Here is an 11,652-nt window from a genome sequence, read left to right on the forward strand (position 1 = left end):
AGTGGACGCTCAGTGCCTTGTGTAAACATTCTGCTCCCTTTGCCATACTGTAACTGGGATGGCTGCTGTTCTCCTTAGCTGCTCTTTACCTTGGGCTGTTTTTTATTGTGAGTTCTCTGCAATGAGAACTCATATTTGCCATGTGCCATAGCTTTTGTATTTTTAAAAAAACAATTTCTTTCCCCACTGAAAGGAGGTGATGGCAGACTTTCTGCAGATCCCCATCAGTATTTGCATTTCTGCCCCCAGTGAGTGAGTGAAAACGCTGCCCTAGCTCAGGACTACCAGGAGAGAGGCACTTTCGCCATCATGGCCCCTTATGGCAGGCGCTTATCAGCTATAATCCAGGTAAACCTAGAACTGGGTGGATGGAAAATTGAGGAAGGAGCTCCTGTTTTGTGCTGCCTACAGCACGGCCACATAGAAGAGAAAGCACCACGATGCCGGATGGAGAAAGTAGTTTGAGTCAGTACAAAGCAGGTAAAGCTAAGGCCAGGAAGACACAATGAGGTATACCTGAGCAAGCAGCCTTGTGCAACTGGAATGGTGGGACAGACCGGGGAGGATCCAGACACGCTGCTTCACAAAGGAGACTGCAGAGAGGCTAGGTTTCAGGGCAACTAGGCATGCTTGGCTAATTACACTGCAGTTAGAAATGGAAAATGTAGATTAGCGGTCTGTTAAATAAAATGTGAGCTGAAATTGGGAAATGGGAGTTGGTTGGGAAAATAAGGGGAAATCCAGCTGGCTGAACTTAAAGGCAGAGTGTGAGCTTGTGAGATGGGCTTGAAGTCTCAAGTGAACAGACTGAAAAGCTGTGTTACAGTGAAGAGAATATGAAAAGAATAAAAGTATGTGGATGAAGGAATGAACTTGTGACATCTGATTTGGTATATGTACAATCATATCTTTCCTTACATGACTACTGTGAAGATAAATTCACTCATGCTTCTGAAAAACTTGGACATTATTAAAAAAATCTGCAGTAATGAACAATTCTGTCACTGGAGGATGGCTTGACTATCATGTAAGAATAAGATAAGAACTGAAGACACACACTGATCAAAATGGGAGGTAAAATACCATGCTCATCAAGAAATAATGCACATTCGTTGTACCAAATGCAATAGACGTCTAGTGCAAACTTGGTACCAGACCCTGTAGCTGAACTCAAACAAGCAGTTTTAATCTGACATTTCCTGATATAGTTATGTGCATGACTTTGCAACCTTAATAATATTCTTTCAGTTTAGGATTTTAGGGACCCGTTTTGTATGCATGTTTATATACATGGCTATTCTATATTCTTATCTTGAATCTGACTTAGTCCAGTGATAAAATTGAGCATCGATACCCACTGGATTCATTATATATCAAAAGACATTCTTAATCAGCTTTAGAGTGGTATCCCCTTGGTTCCTCTGAATGTTGTTTCTTCTGTATTACCACTGAACAAATAAGACTGCCTGATATTTCTTTGCTACATTTTACATTCTGCATGTTTATAACATGCCCCATCTTTTTCTTTTCTTTTTCTTTTCTTTTTCTTTTCTTTTTCCTTTCTTTTTTTGTTACACTAATGTTTATTTTTTCATTTGACACTTCTTCAGTTTTTTAATCTGCCATCATCCCACGCCAAGCAGACACACGCAAGCACATGCACAATTAATTCCTGCTTTGGGCCACTTGTTATTTTCAAGAGGTTGTTTTAACACAGTTTCCTCTCATTATTAAGTCTATATTATCAAATGTGTATGTACAGGGCACTATTTTAACTTAGTCACATGGAAGGTATACAGCACTAAGGCTTAGGACGTCTTTTTATTTCCTAATATAATTACATCGATATGATACCATAATATGGTGTTGAAATATCTATAACTGAATATAATATCTATAACTTTTCAATTCAAGAAACTGAAATGCCACAATAATTAGATGTGAGATGCTGCCTTTTTCTTTGCTTCTGTTAGTTCATAGACACTTTTTATCCTAGATCATTATGAATTGAATCATAGGAATTTGAATATTGGTCTATTGAACATTCTAGACTGTGGGGACAAAATCTAAAAAATGCTCTGACCCTCTCTACAATTTTCAGTTTTTTACTCCTCTGAAAGCACTGGCCTAATTGCACCTCCTTTAACTGTAACGCCAATCTACCGGGTGACTTAATTCCTAGGCATTTTGCTCTCAGCATAATAGGACTCCATTTCTATTAAGATATTTCATTTTCTTCTATACCACAATATTGAAATACGAATAAACAAGACTGTAATTTTGGAAACAGCTATGCATCTGCCATACCTAAGGATCTGAATCAGTCTGGTGTGAATTTAATTTTGTGTGAACCTAATAGTAGGTTCTTCTGTCAGTGGTTGCTACCTCTAAACTGTCCAAACTCACAAAACTCTGGAAAAATATCAGACTTCCATTTTATAGTAAAAAATGCCAGGGACTGTGCCTCAAGAAGGAACCATAAACTGTGGCTCTAAGTACTGACGCAGAATGTTAAGGGATTTTCTCATACTGCTAGTCCCAGGACGGTGTTTCACAATTCTGTCACCCACTCATTCTAATTATCAATTAGACTAAACGAAGCCAGATAGCATTAGATACACATCAAACTGCCTCGAGGTTTATAATTTATCCTTTGCAGATGGTCTTATCTTCAACAATATCCCCTGAGATGATTTGTTGATTTTACTTCAATTTATATATAGAGAAATGAGACAGATATTAAGGCCAAAGGAGGCCTTTGATTCAAATAAGGTTTTAAGCATTTTATTTCAATTCCTGGAATCCAAGACACAGTGCATACTTAGGTTTTCTATGAAGTGCATTTCATGCAGGGAACTAAAGAGAAATTAAAAATAAAATCCACAGCAATCAACAGTCTGAGCAGGAAGTTGATTAAAATTAGTGGGCTCGATGTGTATTTGTATAAAGTCAGATAAAAAGAAAGGAAAGGCTGAGGACAGTGATGTGCCTGAACAACTGCCTCTCAGATCTCATTCTGGATTTCAGAAACACCTCTGTCAACTTGAGTTCCACAGCCCAAGCATGTCTCCCTTGGTAATCCTCTCGCTTTTCTAAGTGTGACCAAGGAAGGAGCCAGTATCACCTATTTTATCATGCAAGGGTAGACAACTCGATTAGACATAGATTCAGTTTTTTGAGGATATCAAACTTGTACCTCCCATCACTGAGGAGGGTAATAGTAATACAGGGTAACAGTAATGAACATCTTTCATTACTATTGTTATGTTGCCTTGCAGGTCTCCTGCACCATGTGACTCCTTGACTGCCCCTCAGACAGAACATGAGGAGGCTGTACAACAGAAACACATCTACATGCCTGTGTTCTGTTTGTTCCATTCCTCACTCTCATGAGCTGCCCAGAGACTATGTCTCTTACCACCAGAAAATTATGAGGAGCCCAGGAGAGCAAACTTACGTCTTGAGCTAATTCTATGTCCTACAACAGGATTTGCTATCTTATGCCCCTGGATGGCAATGGGCATGGTTGCATTCATAGTATGATTTACACATTCTTCTGCATCTTGCCTTTGCTATTAAAAGGGAAACTCAGGTTCAGATGTACATTAATTGAGGCAGATTTCAGTTCTTCTCTGCCTCCTGTAAAACCCCTCCTTGTTGGCCATAACCTTCCCACCTCCAATTTGAATAAGAACAGCAGATTCGTGCAGAAGGAATAAGGAGAGGGTAAACCTCTCCCATGCTTTCCCAGCCTTCTCCATGTCCGTCCCATTTGTATTTAAGTGCCTAGAGCCAGGTGTGACTTCTACATAAACATCAGTAATCACCAACAGATTTATCGCGTGTACCTGTCCATTCTTCTCTTTGTTCATATAGGCCTTTAGCCTGCACAATATCCTTTAGCAAGCAGTAAAATCATCTTTTGTTTTTAAATTTTTTATTGTAATTACATTTTATTTATCTTAGAGCTTGTATTGAAAGAGATGGAAAATCTCTTTCCATTCTCTTACCTGTGCTGCTCATGATTTTTGACATTTCTATAATATCACCTCTTGACTATTTTCCATACTTAATTTAACTAAGCTTTGCTCCAAATGTACTCTGTTCTCTATCTTGAAGGCATAGCCAGCTTTAGTCATGGCATTTGCTTACTTCTAAGGTTTCACTTTTTGCAAGTGATTCTTCTTTTACAAAAAATATATACTGAAAATTTGTGTGAGACATTTTGTTCACTATCATAGGATTTATGCATAATTAAACCAAACTAGTAAAGGAGGAGAAACACACTTTGCCAATGATTCTAAAACATATTTGATGACCCCGAGAAACTGTGATTCTCCAGGATCTCAAGAGAGATCCCAAAGGAGTACTTTATGAACACAATCTTTTTCACATCATCTGGATCCATAGCACCTTTCATCAGCCTCCTTTCATAGAGAAGGAATCCTTACTGTGTTTCCAGCCTTCACCCTTCAGACTCTCAGTCTCACTTCCAAATGGCATCCTTTGTTCTCAGTGCTGCTCTGTTTCTACGTGCTGCTTTCTGATCTCCTTCCCAGGCAAACCTAGCTACTTCTACTCCCATGACTCCTGTGCATCCCATTTCTTACACAATGTCAGCCTCTTTTTTTCCTAGTGAATCCTAGTTAGCTCTTAATTTCCCTTGAGAGCTTCTAATCCTGTTATCCCCTCCTCTCTATGCCAAAGTCTTGTTGTTCAAGTGTTTCTAATTTTTACTTCCTGCCTTCTTGGTCACAGTCCAGCCTTTCCCTAACAATTCTCAATACAGTTTCATCCTCAACCAGCTTTTCCCATTCCTTTGGTCAAGCTCCCATTCTGTTTGAACCTAACTTGGGTGGCTTCTTCTTCTGTGGCACTCAGGTGGGCATGGAGAACACTGGGAGAACAGCAGAAATAAAGTACCATGGCACAGACTGTTTGCCTACCTTCAGTTTAGCCAAATTTGAATAGATTTTCACACTAGCAGCAGAAGATGCATCCGTTGCACAAATGCTTCTCACTACCTTATCACTTTTCAAATTCCTGTTTAAAGAACAAAAATGGTAGAAAAGAAAAAGGTTAGTAGGATTCTAACTTCAGCAGAATAACATATTTTTGCTAACTACGTTCCTTATAAGAACTCACTTTAGGAAACTTCAAGTTTTAGATAAGCAAAGATAAAACAGAAAAGAAAAAGCCTAGCATTTGAAATCAAAGAACATTATAAAACACGTACTGACTATAATATCAGGTGATTTTACAGTGGTTGCCTGCAGATAGGCTTGTGCTCAGAGTGGAAACTCAGCTGAAGGACAAAGTTAATCTTTGATTACTGGTGTCTAAAAGACTTGGGATCATAAACAATTTGGGAAAAGAGCTTACGTACTGTGCCTGGGTAGAGATATGGCTACTGGTGCTTAGCAGGGCCAGAAAAAACGGATGAATTGCATGCGTGAGTTTTTAGGGAAGCATTGGTTACCTCCTTCTAGCTGAAGTTTTAGTTCTGTACTACCCACAACCATGTACAAGGGCTTTTTTCATAACAAAACAGCATTTTTGAATGGACAATATGGCTTTACTATAATCTTAGCAGCTTTAGAAACATGGTCTTGGCTCAGATACAGGCTTGCTATTTGCTGTTTTACAAGTTACGTTGGTTTCCATTTATAAAATGAAAGTAACACTTATATTACATGGTCATTGTAATGGCAAATTAATTAAGTTTAGAGAAAGATACCCTTGCGGTTAAGGGACAGCATGGAATCTAAGTATGCTTCCCGGGTGTGGACTTTCTATAGCACGTGGCATATCTTTGTGGCTCAGTCCCTCTGCTGTAAAGTAAGGACAGTATTTCTTCCCCATACCCTATATTTGTTTAGATTACGAGTAGAGCTGGTTGGAAAAATTCTGACATGTTTTTAATTGAGCATTTGCTGAGTCATCAAAACTTAGTGTTTTAATGAGAACTCTATCCAGCTTCCTGACAGTTTGCTGACCTGGTTCCTTGGCAGAGATCTGGGAAGTGCTGCAAGCTGTGGCTCTCAGAGTGTCCAAACGCATTCTTCCCTGATGGCTGGGGCTCCCTGTGTCCTCGTCTATGGGGCAGCCTCCCTGGTATAGACTCCTGTGGCTCATGACTCTAGGGCAGTCCACCTCATACAGATCTTAGGAGCTGCAGAGTCATGCTCTTTTTCTAAAGAGAGGTTTGTTCCAGACAGAAGGAAACCACATTCTGAAATATCACAGTCTTCTGCAGAACAAAGCTACTCTTCTCTATTCAGCTTTCTAGAGCAGGACTGTCTTTTGCTTTAATGCTGGTGCACTGCAGAAGACAAGAGGTATAAAACTGTTTAGGAAGCAATAAACCACGTAGAAAGAAGACAGACACAGCAGTTAGTCTTCTCACTGCCTCCCACAGTACTTTCATCACCGTTTCCAGTTCCAGAACACTAGACACATTTCTCAAACAATTTGCCTAATGATGGGACCCTAGTGCAAGAACAGAGGTTGAAGTAGTTGGCTGAACGTCACCCTGTCTTCTCTCTTTCCCAGTAGAGGAAAGGTGATGTCCTTCCAGCGAAGAAGAAAGATAATATATGTAATATTTTAATACACCTACCATCAGCAAATGTAATCTCTGTTCATCTTCATCGTTTGGAGACCTACAACAGTCAAAAGCTTCAGGAAAGGTACATGCAGGCAAAGTCACAATTCTATGTATACTCATGTATAATTTGTGACTGAATAGATATAACGGGGAGGAGGGTTGTCTCTGCCTTTGCTATAGACCATCTTTAGCTCTGTATTCTGCAGGGAAGTACTCAAGAAAAGAAAAATAAAACTATGCAGATATATACATGAAAATAACCATCTCTGTGCTCAAAGGCTCTAAGAGTGAAATCTCTGGGCCCAAAATGTCTGTCAGATGGCAATGGTAATGATTTTCTGTCTTCAGACAAAAGCATAGAAGTGCCGACAGATCTTGGAAGACCATCTATTTCAGATGCAGTGCATTAAGAAAATCTCAAACGTACCTAGTTAGTCTTTTACATCTTTTATGAGGTCTGTTACCAGACATCTGCCTTGAAGTCTCTTCAGTCTTCCTTATTGTGGAGCAAACAAATATAATTTCTTCAATCTTTTATTTCTGGACCACATTTTCTAAATCCTTTCTCAAATTACTTGCTTTTTTTTTTCTTGACTATCCCCATTTTGTCAGCATTTTCTGAAAGTCCAGGCTTGAAATCCTCCCCCATCCAGAACAGAACAATTAATAAGGCAGCCAGAAAGGGAGAATCAAAGTGATGAACCATGAGTGAACACCCCTGGACCAGTGGCACACTGTCTGAGAAGACATTCTGAAAGAGACAGTATGTAAGAAGAAAGAAGAAAAGATAGAGCAGTGTTGTTCTCTCAAGGGTGGCTGCAATGTAATAGGGAAGGATAATCTTCAGCATATACTGTGGACTGTAAAACTGAGGACACGATATGCCACAGCTCTATACTTCATGACATCTGCCTAACTCCTCCTGTCAGACATAATCATTTGAATTATCTGTTGGAAAAGAGAAGTCAGAAACTTAGCAGGGAATCAACACTGCAGATTGCGGAAATTATGGCCTTGCTCCCCAGGGGCCTTCAGGGAACTGCAGCAGTGGTGCAGCAGTGATTGGTAATATATTCCAGAGTAAACGCAAGTAAGTGAAGTTATCCAATTCTACTTTGAGTAATATAGAATTTATTCATTTCTTATTAATCTACTTGAAATGCCTCACAGAGGAATTTATTGACTTTTTAATTACCGCTCTTCTATCAACAGTGCTTTCATGGTCTGCTGAGGGTAGGCAGAATGTGCTGCGTGCATGAAGAAAACAGATAACATTGATTCTGCAGCTTGCAAGGTCTCAATTATATCAATACGTGGTGCTATATTTAGGAAAAGAATTCTGGATAGTCTGTCAGTCTGACTTCACAGGACTTTAACATCTATTTTTGGTGGAAAAAAAGGATTAAAGAGGCTAAATGGGCAATTAGCTGCTAAAGCTGAAGGGCAGTTGGACCAGGCAACCTCCAGAGGTCCCTTCCCACCTCAGCCATTCTGCGATTCTGGAAAGTTTGTAAAAGAAGATAAAATGCAAAATGCATTTGGTGACAGTAGTTCTTGCCAGACAAACGTGGTATCTTTCTTTTGTATGGTCACTGATAAAATGTAATAGAGCCATCAGGTTCTGTAAAGGACTCGATGCAGTGCCAGATGGAAAATTATTAAACGCGATGAACCTGAAAATCAGTGTTAGAGCTGCAGGCAAGGTGAGAAACTGTCTAAAGAGAAAAGAGAACTCGTGTGAAAGCAGAGTTCCTCACAGATTGGTCTTGAGGCTGATGCTGTTAAATGCTTTCTGTAATGGCTTTGCCACTAAAGTAGGTCTGTGCTAGTGTTATTTCCTAGTGGTGCAAAGCTGAGCAGCTGGATGAGGGCAGAGGAAGCTGTAATGGCATGGCCCTTCACAGTGGTGTCTTGGTGTACCGATTCCCTTTGCTAGGTTCACCTGTGGGCACAATGAAATTATTACAAAAACTACAGGCCTACTTAAGGATAAATTAAATTATCATTCCTTTTTTTACTGAATTACTTGTCTTGTTTATTTTGATGTAGCTGACAGTTAAACCAGAGGCAGAGTTTCTCAAAGCATGGCTGAGGAAAAGCTTCAGAAAATCAGCCTTACTAATGTTTTTAGCTATTTTCCCAAATATCTCTAACCATACAGATTCTTGAGTTGATATATTAGGTTATAACTATGTTGGTTAGTGTAGCAGAATTCTTCTTGGCTGCACAATTACATTTGTGAAAATTACCTCAGCACTTCTTTTCATAACCGTGTGGTAACACGTTATTGCAATTGTACTTTGCTCTTCCCTTCTAGCAGAAGGCTCAGGCACTCTAATTTAGCAGAAATAGAAGGTATAGTTTCCTGTCTGAAGTAACAGGAAAGGTCACTGTAACTTTCCTAGGGTGGAAGAGTAGTCTCTATTTATTAACAGAACTGTAATGCACATCTTGTGTAGCAAATCGGCTTATTAAACTATATCCTTCCTGATGTAGTTCTGTAAAGGCAAAATGCCTATGGTTAACTGGATAAATGAGAACTGAGGAAGTGGCAGTGGAATTAAATGTAATCACGCAAAATTCAAGTCTTTGTGCTGAAGGATTAATACTAGGAATTCCTATTAGACAACAGAAGCTTATCTCTGGGAAATAAGAGCTTTCTAGTGGGTGTGGAAAAGAAACAATTCCTAAGTAGTTTTAAGATGGATGTTGATACATTTATAAATTAATTATACGATATGGTCCTGAGATAGACACCAGACAACTGGGATTTGATAATGGGGATGGTCCTTCCCTTGTCTGTGTTCCTTTCACAGCAATGCTGCTGCTGGAGTAAGAGCCAGTTTTTTTCTGGCAGGAAGGAAAAGAGCATATGAGAGGCTGTGAATTGCATTAGTGAATGTAAGTTTCACATCTTTTCCACATCTTTTTCTATTCAAAACCCTAAAGAAACAAAGACTTGGGAGATATGTGAAAGAAGGATTTCCGGTCTCAGAAGCTAAGTCAGTGCTGTCCTTGTGACCCACGTTGTGGTGTGGATCTTGATCCATAGGCCAAACCATCTGGGAAAGCAAATTAGAGGTTGCTGGTGATGAGCACCTGGAAGCTGGTTAATATGGTGCTGGCTACAGAAAAGCTCAGTAAGCTGTGGGAGAAAGGTGCTCTACATCTTTGTGGTTTTTGTTTGTTTGTTTGTTTTAGTCTTTTAATGCACTCAAAAAAAAAAAAAAAGGTTTTTCTAAATCAAGTTTTTGAAAAATCAAGCTCTCCTTAGGTATAAGGGATAGCCAAAGCAAAGAGTTTCTTTCCAGAGATTCACAGATCGTTGAAAAATATCTGGCTGATAACCAAGGGATCAAAATGGCTGAGTCACAGGGATGAGTTTTGTATGTGGTGAATATAGACAATGTTAAATAAATCAGAAACATAATCATCTCCTGGTTACTGCGGGCAAAAACAGGAGAAAGAAGTCAGTAATCATTTTCAGAACTGGAAGTTCCATAGATTATGCAGGCAGAGCAGCAGGATTAAGATTTGCTTTCTGAAGTATATTATAAATACCACTTATCCAAATTTAACCAAGGGCATGTGCTTGTGGGCTACAGTAGCCTATTAAATATCAACAAAAATATCCACATGAGAGTTTCTGTTCTATAATTTTTTGTTGTCATTGTAAAAAATAAGGGATGGTATTACATCAATAGATCTTTGAAGTCATGGCATTTACTTCCATATAAATCCACCTTATTTTAATCAAGCAATCTTTTAAACAACATGTACATACTTTTTAAAGTAAGAATCCAAATATTCTGCCCCCAAACTGAGGAACACCATTATTTTCATCAATCTTCATTTTGAAAGTGAATAATATTATACATCTCTTTTAGAGACAGATGTTTTATAAGAATATATTGTCTAACATTCATAAATGTAAAACATTTAAATGAAGAAAAGAATGAATGGAATTCCTTTCACACAATTTTGGCACCATAATTAAGGACAGAATATATATTAATCATTTCCTTTAAAACCAAAAAGGAACTTTGAAATCCCACAGGTCATTAAGTTGGCAACTCATTAAAAACAAGACATTTCCCATGCAGCAGCGCAAGTGTACTCCTTAGTTTCACAGAACTCAGTCCTATAAAACTAAAGTTAGATTGATAAGAAAAAACTTGCTATAAAAGTGCTGAACACCATTAAATTTCTATCCTTCTCTTGTAATAAGCATATATGAGCAGATAATTTCCAAATTGTTTCATCCGTCACTATCACTACAGTAGATAGGTACCATTCATCCACTTTTTTTTGAAAATAGAAAGACAGAAGGAAATATCAGCAGGTCATATAATACCATATTACCAACTGGAGGGATCCATTTCCAGTATTATCTGGTGATTTATTTCTTTCTGTCGCTGCAAATTATAACGGCATTAAATTCCCGCCTGAGCAATTTACCAGAGTTCCGAAAACTTAACTACAAACCCTTCTCTCATGGGAACTTGTTTAGGGAATCTCCAAAGTCCTAGTTATTTCAATGTAGAGTGCCTCTGTGGTTACACTACCTAAAAGTAAATTGCGAAGGCTATTAATGTATCATTGGCCATAGACCAGGTCAGGAAGACATTTCTCCTTGTTCATACGATTGCAGGAATTTATGTAAGTAATGGCCTTTTCTCGGATGTGTTTGGCATTGGTCACAAACAACAATGATGAATTGAACTGGATATTCACTGGGTTATTTTGGGGTTTTTCCTTACAGGCAGTTCAACAGAGACAATCATTTTAAATGGAGTTTCCTTAGAAGTACCACAACACGTTTTTATTGTATTCACAGTGGGGGAGGAATGTCCCTTTTCTCCCAGTTGGGATGAAGCTTTAATTCTCTTCTCAGAGAGGAGAGCACTACAGGAAGTGATTACCTTTGCTGTAGCTCAGTTATTATTGAGCTTGAGCAGATGTTGGATGCATGACTGCCAAAGATACCTTTTGTCTCTGTCATTTTGTGATTCTGTGCCAGCCATCTGTCAAGTGGGGGGCAAGGC

The sequence above is a fragment of the Numida meleagris genome, chromosome 3 (genome assembly GCF_002078875.1).
Source record: "Numida meleagris isolate 19003 breed g44 Domestic line chromosome 3, NumMel1.0, whole genome shotgun sequence".
Classification (NCBI taxonomy): Eukaryota; Metazoa; Chordata; class Aves; order Galliformes; family Numididae; genus Numida; species Numida meleagris.